Source organism: Chanos chanos, chromosome 11 (assembly GCF_902362185.1).
Source record: "Chanos chanos chromosome 11, fChaCha1.1, whole genome shotgun sequence".
Lineage (NCBI taxonomy): Eukaryota > Metazoa > Chordata > Actinopteri > Gonorynchiformes > Chanidae > Chanos > Chanos chanos.
In genome coordinates, this window is record NC_044505.1 from 16,307,042 (window position 1) to 16,319,959 (window position 12,918).

Genomic DNA, 12,918 nt, shown 5'->3' on the forward strand with positions numbered 1-12,918 from the left:
CTTATGATAACAAATTATACAGCTGTATCTGACTGTCGACTGATAAAATACTGAGGGTAAAAAAAAAATGACAGTAGTATGTTACAGTATATTACAGTTTTTCTCCTGAGAGTTTTAAGAAGAAAGGAGTTTTTGTTCAACTACCTGCCTTACTTCTCATCGTGGCCTCAGAGGAAATATCACTGCTGAGAAGAAAAAGCATGTTTATTTAAGAAAAAAAAAAAAAAAAGAAAGAAAGTCACAGCTTTTATGCAAATTTGTGTTGTTTTAAACCCTTTTCCAAAACCTGTAAACATGACACCTATATTCAAGGTACATTTCAGTTAAATAAATAACAGATGTTTTGGTGGGCGTCTGTTCTCTGGAGTGTATAATAGAAAATAATGTCAGAGTAATTCAAATTCCACTTTACCTCCCCCCCCCCCCCCCACACACACACACATCACACCAACCTCTCTCTCTTCCCCTCCTTCCTCTCATTCTCATCTCCTTTGTTGTTTTTTCTGCAGGATGTGACACTCTCCATCAGAGTAAATTCAACTCTGTCTGAGAGTTCTTTGGTCAGAGCACATTCCTCCACCAGAGCGACTGAAAGCAGCGGCAGCAACTGGAACCTCTCTAGAAATGACAGATACAGTCAGATCACATAAGGCTATGGCTGCTTGTTTATTCAGTCAAAGTCTCCAGATTTATTGTCGTTCAAAAGACTAATTTAAAAGGGTATGTTGTTCACAGTGTGTTACTATTGACTGTTACAGGCTAATTCAAATGCTGTGTCCTTAAAAATCATTTCAAAATCCACCAGAAGATGAACTGGTTTACCACACCACTGCATTACGACGGGTTCCGGAAGGACTTTTGAACTCTTAGTCAGTCAGTTACCGGTTTATTGTTTTCTAAAGCCATTTGGGATTTGAACTAGCAACCCGCTTGCTGACTGATAAACTGACCTCTGCTTTCTAGGCCTAGAAGATCAGCCCTCCCTGGTATGTCTTCCACTCCTTTCTGCCACACTTCAGAGAGTTCAGTTAGAAGAGAAGAGATTGGTGAGAGAGATGGAAAAGGTAACCACTCTGCAATCTTTTGGTTTACACACGAATTCTGTTTACACACTGAGATCTTTAACGAAGTTTATACAAAGTGTAACGTAGTGCTTCTGAGGGGTTCCAACGCTAAGTAAATCGGGGGCAGTGTGAGTATGCTGTCTTCTTGATTTATTGATGCCACCACATAACCAGAGGCTGGTTTCTACCTGCAAAACGTTCTTGAGCCGTCACTTACTTTGGCAGAAACAACATTAAGCACAACTTGGACTTTAAGGCCTTAGTTTCATACCCCTGAGACACATAATCCAAAATCAAAAATATCTGTTATCCTTCCCATGTAAAAAAAAAAAGAAAAAGAAAAAAGAAGTCTTGAAAAAGTTTTACATTTTCCCGTGCAGTTTTAAATGGTACAGGTTGCTCTCTGACCGGACGCCTTTGCAATCTACATTAAGTAGCCTCGCTTACGTAAGGTAAGGGTCAGTGGGTTCGCACGACCGAGAGAGAAGGACCGTGGTCCATTGAGGAAGTCCAAGTGAGCGGGTCGTTCAGTCTTCTTGGTTTCTGTGGGAGCTGTGGGTATCTTACCTTGCACCACCACAGAATTCCCTAGGGTCAATGACCTCCCAGGGTAGCACTGGTGCAACTGACTCAACACACCTTCATCTGCAATGCGCATGGGCTTGTCTATAATGTCTGAGGAAACATACACATACACACACACACACACACACACACACACACACACAGACACACAGACAAACACAAAACTCAACAGACATGCGTGCTTGCAAGCCATAATAAAGACAAACACCCATACACATACACATATTTTCATTCACACACGCATCCATACCCACACACATATATCCATATACATACACACGTACATACATACATACATACATACATACATACATACATACATACATACATACACACACATATACACCAATGAGCCAAAACTTTATGACCACCTGCCTAATATGCTGCTGATCCTATGTGTGTCGCCGTAACAGCACCGACCCGCCGAGGCATGAACTCTACATGACCCCTGAAGGTGTCCTGTGGTATCTGGCACCAGAACATCAGCAGCAGATCCTTCAAGTCCTGTAAGCTGCGAGGTGGAGCCGCCATAGATTGGACTTGTCGTTCCAGCACATCCCGCAGATGCTCAGTCGGATTGAGATCTTGAGAATTTGGAGGCCAGGGCAACACCTTGAACACTTCATCATGTTCCTCAAACCATTCCTGAACAATGTGTGCAGTGTGGCAGGGTGCATTATCCTGCTGAAAGAGGCCACTGCCATCAGGGAATACCATTGCCATGAAGAGGACTTGAAGGATCTGCTGCTAATGTTTTGGTGCCAGATACCACAGGACACCTTCAGGTCAGTGCTAGTGACAGTGAATTCATGTACATCCCTAATACATACATACATACCTACATACATACATACACATATAGGCCTGCATACCCAAATACACACACATACATATATGCACACATAGGCCTACATACCCAAATACACACACACACACACACACATACATACATACTCTTGGGGCAGCAGACTCTTTGAGGCTGGGGGCTATTCCTACAGAAGAAGGGGCTCTGACTGGGAAGGCCAAAGCGAGCACTGCCACCCTGAGGTTTAGGAGTGGGTCTACCAGGCCTCTGAGCTATATCCTCTGCTACATGTAGGGTCACAGTGGCCAATGTAAAGCCAGTCAGACAGGCGGGAGATGTATTGGGGCAGTTGTAACACCTTGTGCCATGAAAGCATTGGTCTGCCCTTGAGACACACAGTGACATGAATAGTGTTATCAAGAGTAATGAATGTCCCAAACAGATGCGACCCTCTCCACGTGGTTCTAAACCAGTCTAATGCAAAACAGTTGCAAACTATGTTCAGTGGTGCGGTTTTTAGTCTCAAACAGCAACAGGGTGAAACTGAAGATTCTGAACGGTTAATGTCATTTCAGTGGAGATACACTGTTGAAGGAAATTAATAGTTGTTCTTTGTTGATCGATATGTTTGATTTGCTAGTATTGGCGATAATTCGTTTTTTTTTTTAATTATATTGTCTACATGTCTACCTATGTGATCGGCAATTTTGTCAGGGGCAGCGTAGCCAGAGCCGCAGTATTGCATATACTTACGTATTTCTACCGGTCGAGACGGACACAAAACGCTCAGACATTCTGGGCGATATCTATGAAAAAATAATAGGAATAGAATTGTTAAGACTGACATTTCGGTAACGGTGAGACAATCATAATAAACCGTCAAACAAATCTGCCGGTTGATAGCATTTAAGCTGATATCTTACTTTAATGCTATCAGTGTTAATAATGTTTAAAAGCAAACAAACAGCAACAATAACAGCGACAGTACTACTACGACTACTACTACTACTAGGCCTACTACTACTACCACTACTACTGCTGCTGCTGTAACTAATACTAATACCTACACAAATAATTATACTGCTACTACTAATAAATTGCTTTTATTTTAACTTTCTTTTTCCCCTTGCTGCAGCCTCAACTCTTCCTTCCACTTTTGCATCAACACAGACAACAACCACGGGGCCTGTTTTTTTTTTTTACGATATAGACACTGTTTCTCCTTCTGTCTCCCTGTCTTTCCTACCGACCACTATTCCTAATATTAATACTCCTATTACTACTATTAATAATGATAATAACTTTGTTCTACATCTGATTACCTGTATATGGTTTCAAGATCACTCTTGACACGGCACAATTCTACGGTTCACGCGTCCTTGATCAATTACGCAGTTCAGCTCTAGCATAAAATGTACGATGATTTAGAATGTAGTTTTCAGTTACGTGATAATAGTGAAATGATTCGAGGATAGCAAGTGCATATACGGTTTCTCTGAGTGCACCGAGGGCAAAAATTCTGTTTAATGGTATGGTCAACATCACAGAAAATTAAAGTAGCACAAAACAGTAATTTACGAGTATTAGCAACGGTCAATCTGCTGAATTTATGTTTAACAATCTCTGACTAAATTTGTGTGTTAAAATATCTTTTTTTGTTTTATGTGATTTTCTAAGGGCCTGCATATTTAGCAAAGAAAATCGTCCAATCATTCATTCAATTATGAAAATGTGTTATTTATGCAGGAAATAAAATCTGTTTTTGTGATCTGAAGTTTTCAAATACTGAACATTTTCTATTAAAGTCGGAACAAATACGTCACACTATATGCCTTGATCTCCCCTTCTCCACATCCAAGTAAAGACAGCAAACAATATACAGGAAATTTAAATAGGCTACGTCATCGTAAAAAAGTGTATTTCAGAAGACAGGAATGACGTTTCAACATTTCAGTCAAACTGATTTACAACAATAATAAACGAGTCATAAGTAGTTTTGCTTGTTTAATAAACAGGAAATCCGTTTTGGCTTGGCGCGAGCAGAGTTTAAGCAGTAGGTCAACACTGAAAGTTTCATCTTCACCATGATGTAAAAAGAAAGAAATAAAGAAAGAAACAAACAAACAAAATCAACCAATAAATGATCAAAATAATAAGTCGCAGAATAAAATGTAGACGTGTATGAAGATTTTTAACAGTGGCAAGTAAAAAGTACAAAAATCTAACAATATTGTTCCAATAAAACCATTTTTACAAAGTATGAACTGGAAAACGTGTAGCCTGTATATTATATTGCACGGAAATATCATTCAGGAACGGCAGAATGAATCTGTTACGACCAGGCTAAAAAAAATCACGGATCCCAGTGCCAGGTAGAAAGCTGCGCCCGTCCCGCTTAGTCCTATAGTGTATCTGAGACCGCAGGAGTCTTTCAGGACGTAAGGGTCGTCTGGGTAACGACAGCCTTCGCAGGTCACATTCACACTGCTCAGTCTGTACATGATGCTTATTTTTGCCCAACACTCCCACTGAGAAAAAGCGATAACGGCCCATAGTTACTACAAGTCAGTTGAAAACATTAAGCACGATTAAGCTTTATTATCATCACGTCTATATATATCATAACATAAATTTAGGAATGTTTAGTCTGTAAATGCAAATTGTTACGGACATTACGCTGCACTCGTTATCTATTTGTATGTAAAATGTGAAGTCCTCTGCCCGAGACTAACTGACTTCTTCCTTTTGTTTTTTGTTTTTGGGGGTGGAGGAGAACTGAGATGACAGTCGACAAATGGGTCCTTACAAGTGGTTTCTGCTGCAAAAAGGCCACTTGTTAAAATTGTTAGCTGAATACTGTGTGTTGAAAATTTGAAATAGTATCATCGATTTTGAACAAATAATATTATTAGCACTACTGGAAAGACGACTTGGAGGGTAACAGCCTGACGTCGGAGACGCCGTACCGAGGGATGCTTCTAGCATGGGCCATGACAGACATCGCCTACCTGGACTTCATTTCCGCGTCCTCCTCTGTTGAAGCAGTACGCCTCATCGAGATCACCGAGTGTGCACATCAACCACCACCCAACACACTGCAGCTGAGTAGCGGGACTGGTCCGTCTAGTTGTACTAACCACGTTCTTGTGAAACGTCAGTTCCATAACGTCATAAATTAGCACACCATCTGGAATGAGTGATAAAATAAACTAAAATAAAATACAGACGGTATAGCTCAGCACTCACATTGTGAGCGAACCTAAAATTTCATCTAGGCTAATTACGCTCACTCGTAACTTATTTTATCTTTAACAATGGCTGAAATTTTTAATGGTTGTACACGTACACTTCGCTTAGAAGAGTCAAATATTAATCCTAAAATAATGTGGATTGGGCTTGCTATGAGACGTTTCTGCTGATTCTCGTCCAGAGTTTAAATGGATCAGCTAAAAAGACGAACCCCGCCCCATCCCCATCTCGTACTTCTGAGTGGGAGACCTTCCCAGGCGGTTGCCTATCTAGCTCACAAACCAGAATCAGACAAGGTTAATTGACACACACGGTGACATGACATCATCGATTTGACGTGCAAATGAGCGATAGACCGATCGCGCAAATGTCACCATTCCGATTTTTTTGTATGTGAGCGCCCTGACAAGGTGTCCGCCCCTGCTTATAATAGTTTTAACGGTAACTGTGCACCGTGAACGTAACTGTCTTCTTCGTAAAAGATGTAGCCCCCTCCTACTGGAGTAACAAGTTAAGAGTGTCATTTTCTGAGGGGTATTTCAAGTACGTAGTTTAGTGACTAACCCGGCTAAATTAACTCAGAACAAATAGTAGGTCTAATCCTAAGAAAAGAATCTAATGTTTGCATTCTTCTAGTAGAACAAAGTCTTAGGGCTCTTCTATTAGGAGGTATATTACTTACCCTGAGTTAATTTAGCTGGGCCAGTTACTAAGCCATGTACTTGGAGCATCCTCCTGGTTTGCGCTGCTGCTACATAATAAAAACTAGTATCACTAGAGTCATTTAGGTGGAAATATGTGCTATTGGTTAAATTGTGCTCATTCGCTGCTGCCACTAGTGCCACTAGTGACTGTAAATTCAATAAAATACAGCACTAGGCCTATAGGCTACTGTGTTTCAGTACCATGGGAGGTAATCCCTGCCGAAATTAAAATGAAAATGAAAACGGAAAGTTAAACCCTCGTTTTGCCATTTCTTTTTCATGACATTAGATAACCTGATTTTCATTTTAATTATCTTTTTGTTATTCCACTTCATTAGTTAGGCTTTTCCTTTCAGCAGATTTTGCTGTACAAATCAGACAAAATGCACACGAAAAGACAAAGTTGATAAACCTGTCGCAAAGTCCCGGTCTGAGATTTAATTTTCGACATCAACGCGCTGTATCTGACAATATGAGAGGGAAAAAGCAAGAAAATTGCGTTATCGTGTTACAGTTGGAGATTTTGCGGATGTGACACAGATATTTGTATTTTTTGTCAATAAACTCAACAAAAAGAAGGCTACTGCTGCACTATTTAGACTACAGGTATTGAATTGGCGGCACATAGGTCAGTTCCGGCCTGCAGAGCCTTTTTATCCGTCACGCGCTAACTTAAAGGTGCAAATGCTCATTAATAAAACATCGCCCGACCTTCGTCGTGAAATAGGCCTCGCACACAGGTCAGTCAGTGGTTCTTAAGCGAGGATACGCGTACCCCAAGGGATGCGCGAGAGAATTTGAGAGAAAACATTAGCGTAAAACATTAGTGATCGAGTAACTATAAGGCTTCATTCTATATAAATGTGCCGCTAGTACACCAACGCAACTAATTTACAGCCCAAAAGCAGTAAATACTCCACAACAATGAAATTCCTTCGCACAGCTCGGAAAATTGTTACTATCCACCATAACTTCTGTCACGACATCCGTTCAGATAAGTTGCTTTGCTCATTAGAACATCAGCTTGGCTATCTCAAACTTTCTTTGCGTCTGCGCAGGCGGATCTAGCTAAACCGTTAAGTAGCCTAATGCAATCGAGGCACACCCTCTTCTGATATATGAACACAGTTTATTTTATAATACAATATGGAAAAGCGTTTATAGTTTAAACGCGTGTAGGCAAATGTGATTGAAGGTGAATCAGAGAGTAAAAAAAAACTAGTGTTCCACACAGACATGGATAACTCTGAATTGTGAGTTATTATATGTTTTGCTCAATGAAAAGCATCAGTATAACCGAATTTTGTTTGTTTCTAACACAACTTGTTTAAAAAAAAAACCCCAAAAAACAGACAAACAAAAGCTGCGTTGGGAAAGGGACAGGCCTGTGTCTCAGGACGAATGTTGGATTAGGGGGTACACACAGCAGAAAGGCTGAGCTGCATAGTCTAAACACAGCACAACAAACAGGGAGGGGCAACAAATTTGCACCCCCACAGTAGCTGTCTGCAAGGTGAGGCAACACGTTGCGCAACTTCAAAGTCGTTTTTTCTTGAAACGAAGCCCATCTCTATTGCCCCTAAGCAAAAGCAAAAGCAAAAGCAAAGGTCGTAATTTTAGTCTTTTTGACCAAGAACAATGAAAGAGTTAAATTCGAGTTCATTTTCAGTCAGGAAAAGTCAGGTAAACTTCATTTTATGTTTCAGATTGATTTTCACATTGACCTAATTCTTACGAAACTGCCCCTTTTCCCATTTTGTCACCCTTTGCGTCTACAAAATGATGATAGTACTAGTTCTCAAACGTCTGGCACTTTTTTTTTTAAAAACTCTTTTCAATCGCTATAGAAAGCTTGCTATAGGTCGAATGTAGTTCTGGTTTTTAGTTTTTAGTTGAGATAGGCCTATTTTTTTTTTTTAGTTTTTAGTTGACATAGGCCTAATTAAAAATTGGATACGTGTTATAACTACTCAAATATTTTAGGTCAGTAGAACCTATGAGGTCATTTTATGTTTAGACAATTTAATAAAATTAAGTTATTTGAACGTTCGAGTGTACAGCGAGAGAACCCCAGCTATTTTAGACGTTTTGTTTTCCAGAGACCGAGTGGATTCCGAAAGTCCTCTGAATGCCTAACAAAAATAAGTAAATAAATACATAATAGGCTACTGCGCTAAATAAATGGTAGAAATCCATTTTATTCACGGCCGTATTTAAAACTGAAGTTAGAATGAATTATTAAGTTAAGGTTGGCCCTCATATATATTTGGTAAATTAATTTATACCTTAAGCCTTAAACTCAGTGCATAATTTGGTATGCGAGCATTAGTCATTCTTTGTCATCTTTACCTATAAATTCGGTCCAACTTACCGCAAGGCGAGCTACCCGCGTGCGGCGCTGATATGAACGCAAGGAGTGCAAGTAAAATGTGCATGTTCAATATGTCACGACTTATTTCCAGACTTTATGCCTGTTTAAGAAAATAAAGTCAGGGTGGACGAGGATGAGCTTCTTTCGCAAATGCTGTTACGCTGGTTGCTTCGGTGACTCAGCAACGATAATAACAGTAGAGAAAGAATGTTAATCTTTCCGATCAGTTTATTAACTCCGCCTTACATAGGCAGTGTTACGCAGAAGCACCATTGAGAACAGGCCTTTAAAATCCCATTGGAAACACTCCAACTTGCTAATGGATCGACAAGCTAGAACAATACGGTTGTTTCCGCCTGAGTGCGAGGTTTTAGTTCAGAGAGTGCACTGTGGACTACTGTACTGTTCAATTTCAGTTTTAGTTTTAGTTTTACCAGGCCTGGTCATATGTGGGTTTACACAGGGTCAGCGGTACAATGAAATATGTTGGACGAGAGAAACAGGTCAGCTCAGCAATAAGAGCGCTGTTTGTATAAACCATGGTATATAAGATTAGAAAAATTTAAATAAAAATGGGATGCGATATGAATAAAACAGTCCATAACATATGAAAACGAGTATTAATGTGTAAAAGTGACAAGTGTATACAACAGTATTGCACATTCGGTATGTAGCAATCCTTGTTCAGTAGCAGCGGTCATGGTTGATGGTGCATTTTTATGTGAACAGCGCTGTAAACAGTGCAGACAAGCAGGTATCAGCAAATATGCGATGTGGAATATTTAGATTTATGAGTTCAGAAGCCTGATGGCCTGGGGGTAAAAAACTGTCCTTAAGGTAGTACGTGCAGCCATGCTCCTATATCGTCTGCGAGACGGCAACGAGGTGAACAGTCTCCGTGCTGGGTGGCTGTGGTCTTTGATGATGCTGTGTGCCTTACGCGGGCGCGGCTGTAGGAGGATGTCCTGCATGGCAGGGAGTCTGTGGCCAGCGCTGTGCTGTGCCGGCTCCACCACTCTCGGTAGTGATTTGTGGCTTTGGGCAGGGCAGTTCCCATGTTCAGTGTAGCATACCGTATGACATCCTGGTAACGCCACTCCCTTTAGACTTTCCGTTTCTGTCTCAAACTGCGGGAAAATAGTACACTTAGCTGCCGGAATTAAGAAACATTTCTACGGTGGAGACAGGTCTGGGTTTACCCCCGTCTTCTTGCCCACCCCCTCCTTTGAAACTCTTTCCAGCGCCGCTGATCACCGCCAAGGCGAAGAGAAAGAGTTTTGACTTAATGGACAATGTTGGGCTGATGGGTAATGTATTGATGCTGTGTGTGCGTGTGTGTTGAGGGAGGAGACGGACACATTATTTGTTGGCAGGGGCGGGGATTCGCCCAGGGCGCCATACAAGCCAGAACCGACACTGCTAATTGTACCTCCGGCTGTGGAAGACAGAATTCAGTAAATTGTGCCTTACACAGATACTGAGGAGGGACTGACACTGCTGAGTCTGTGTCAACGCAAAGATCCTTAACACAGTTTTTTTTTTTTTTTAATTGTGTGGGCAGTAATTTTCACAGCACACTTCAGCTTTCCACGTTTTGAAGAATTATTTTGCGCACTAAGCACTCTTGCCGCTGACACAGCAAGTTCATTAACTGGTCCGGTCGCAAACTTGTACACTGAAGAAACGTTCATTTTTTTTCGAAGTGCAAAATGTAAATCCCACAAGATACAGCATAAAGAATTTGCACCCTTTTGTTTGTTTTTTTTGTTTGCGTTTTTGTCGCCATTACATTTTTTCTGCATGCTTTGACAGCACTGCGGTCACGTTTTTAGTGGCCCCCTTCCACGATTAATTTTGCTTTGGCAATGTTGGTCTCAGTTTGCCTGCTGGTCATCAACACTACGTTCAATTTAAATAATCAGTGAAGTGAACGATCATTTTCTCAACAATTTGGTCACATGTCATTTCATGTTCCCAAAAAAGACCATGTTGCAACAAGTTGACGTTGTGCTCCTACGTAATGATATGCTATTTCACTGACATGTTTTCTGAATTGACACCTGTCCATTACTACATTAACTTCTGGAGTGAAATATGTTTCTAATACAGTCACACTACCTATGTAAGGATCTGCAGTTTGTGGTAATGTTTCATAATTGCACCTTCCAACTGCTCCTAAACAGTGTATTGACAAGGCTAATGTACAGAAATTGATTACCTCTGGTGGCTAGGAAGACGCTTCCATGCCTAGAAACCAAATTTCTGCTTACCCAGGTGTATATATATTTTACATGGGGTCTGATTGAAACAGATGACAAGAAACAGGTGAATGGGCTAAGTCCAGTGATGAGCTGAGTAGTAGACTAGTGATGCTGATATCTGATAGGTTGGTAGGCTGATCATGTGACAAACTGGCTATCACAGTTTTGTGTTCCATCAAATTGTATATGTCACAAAGATATGAGTATGTACTAAACTGCAGACAAATTGAAAAAAAAATGGGCCATGAAACAACAGCTGGAATAGTCCATCTTCTCTGTCCATCTAATTTCATGAATATAGCGACACTTGGATTCAGTGGAGGTAGTTGTCTGTGACACTGTGTGCCTCCTTTTGTTTTGACTTTTTCTCTTGCTTCTGACTTTCTCCCGGGTAGAGTATTTTCCTCTCTAGTAGGGAGGTTTTTTTTTCCTTTTACCTTTATTCTCCTCCCCATCAACACTTCACCAAGGCTGGCAAACTGAAATGACGATCCAGCTCCCCCCTAACCACTAACCCATTTGTCTGAGCTAGTTCCCCCTAGTGACAGGAATTGTTACTGCATCCTCTGACCACCCATTCATTATGTAGTACAGCAGCGGATCTGCCTCAGTGTTTGCTCTTATCTCCTCCATCTGCTGTGGCATGTTGGTCAAACCGGAGTCAGAGTGTGGTGTCACATTTTTGTGCTTCTCTCTACTGTCGCAGTTCCTTTCAGGACCTATGGAAAACGCCACAGCGGTCGCACTGATAGGCGCTATTGCACCTATCAGTGCGACCTCTGACGCGCCTGATCGGTAAACTGTTGTGATGTGTGTGTGGTGTGTGATCTGTTACCTGCATAGAGTCTGTCAAGTCCGTGGAAATACCTCTCGAAGCGTTCGCGCAGCTATACACGAGGTAAACACTCCTTCTCCGTGCGGTTAGCTTACAGCCGTCCTTGTGTTTGGGGCTCTGGTTAAACCCGCTTGCAGCGTCCACGGGTGCGACTGCATTCAGAGGGCTCCTCTGTCATCAGGGGTACGGCCTCCACGCAGATCCTGACGCTGCCCGTATGTTTGAGGACTGGCACCACAGCATCGCACTGTTTAATGTCACAGATAGAGCTATTCCACAGCTAGTCAATGTATGAGATGCTCCATTAAACAGAGATTTAAACCAACTTGGTTTAAACAGACTTTTAATATTTCCTTACTGTCTGCAGTTTAGCAACATAACATAGATCAGCGCAAGCGAATGGGATCGTCGACTGAAGCTGGGTTTGGTGTTACGGCTCCAGCTGTTCGCTCAACAGCTGCGAACAAACCCAATGCCTGTGGTCGACAATAAACAACCAGTTAGCTTCTCTTCAGACTGCAATGAGAGAGAGAGAGCCTCTATACCTTGTGCATATGCAGCATGTATGTCACATGAACACTCTCCTGTTGAGGAGGTAGCCACCTCTGAAATGGAATGTGCATGCACTTTAGACACTGACCTAAGTATAGGATGTGTAAATGATGCAATTGTTCCAAGCTCAACTGCAGTTGTACTGAGCTGAGTAACAAAGTGTTACATTAATCAAACATTAATCCCAGGGAGGGAGGGAGTGGGTGTAGTATATTTGAATAGTCCACAGCTAAAAATAAATAAATAAATAAATAAATGAAATAAATAAAAGAATAGAAAAAAAAACAGGCCTTAAATGATGTTGTTTTCCCAAAAAAAAAAAAAAAAAAGGGCCTTGACCGATAGCTTCAATTTGAACTTGTAATCAACCGCTGATCTCTGTACTCGCTGCACTGTCAGATGACCGTCTTCAATGTCGTCCATTGGCCATTTGAAAGGTTCACATGCAGCACTCGTCAGTCTGCAGCCCTGTGAAACGGTGCACGTCATGTC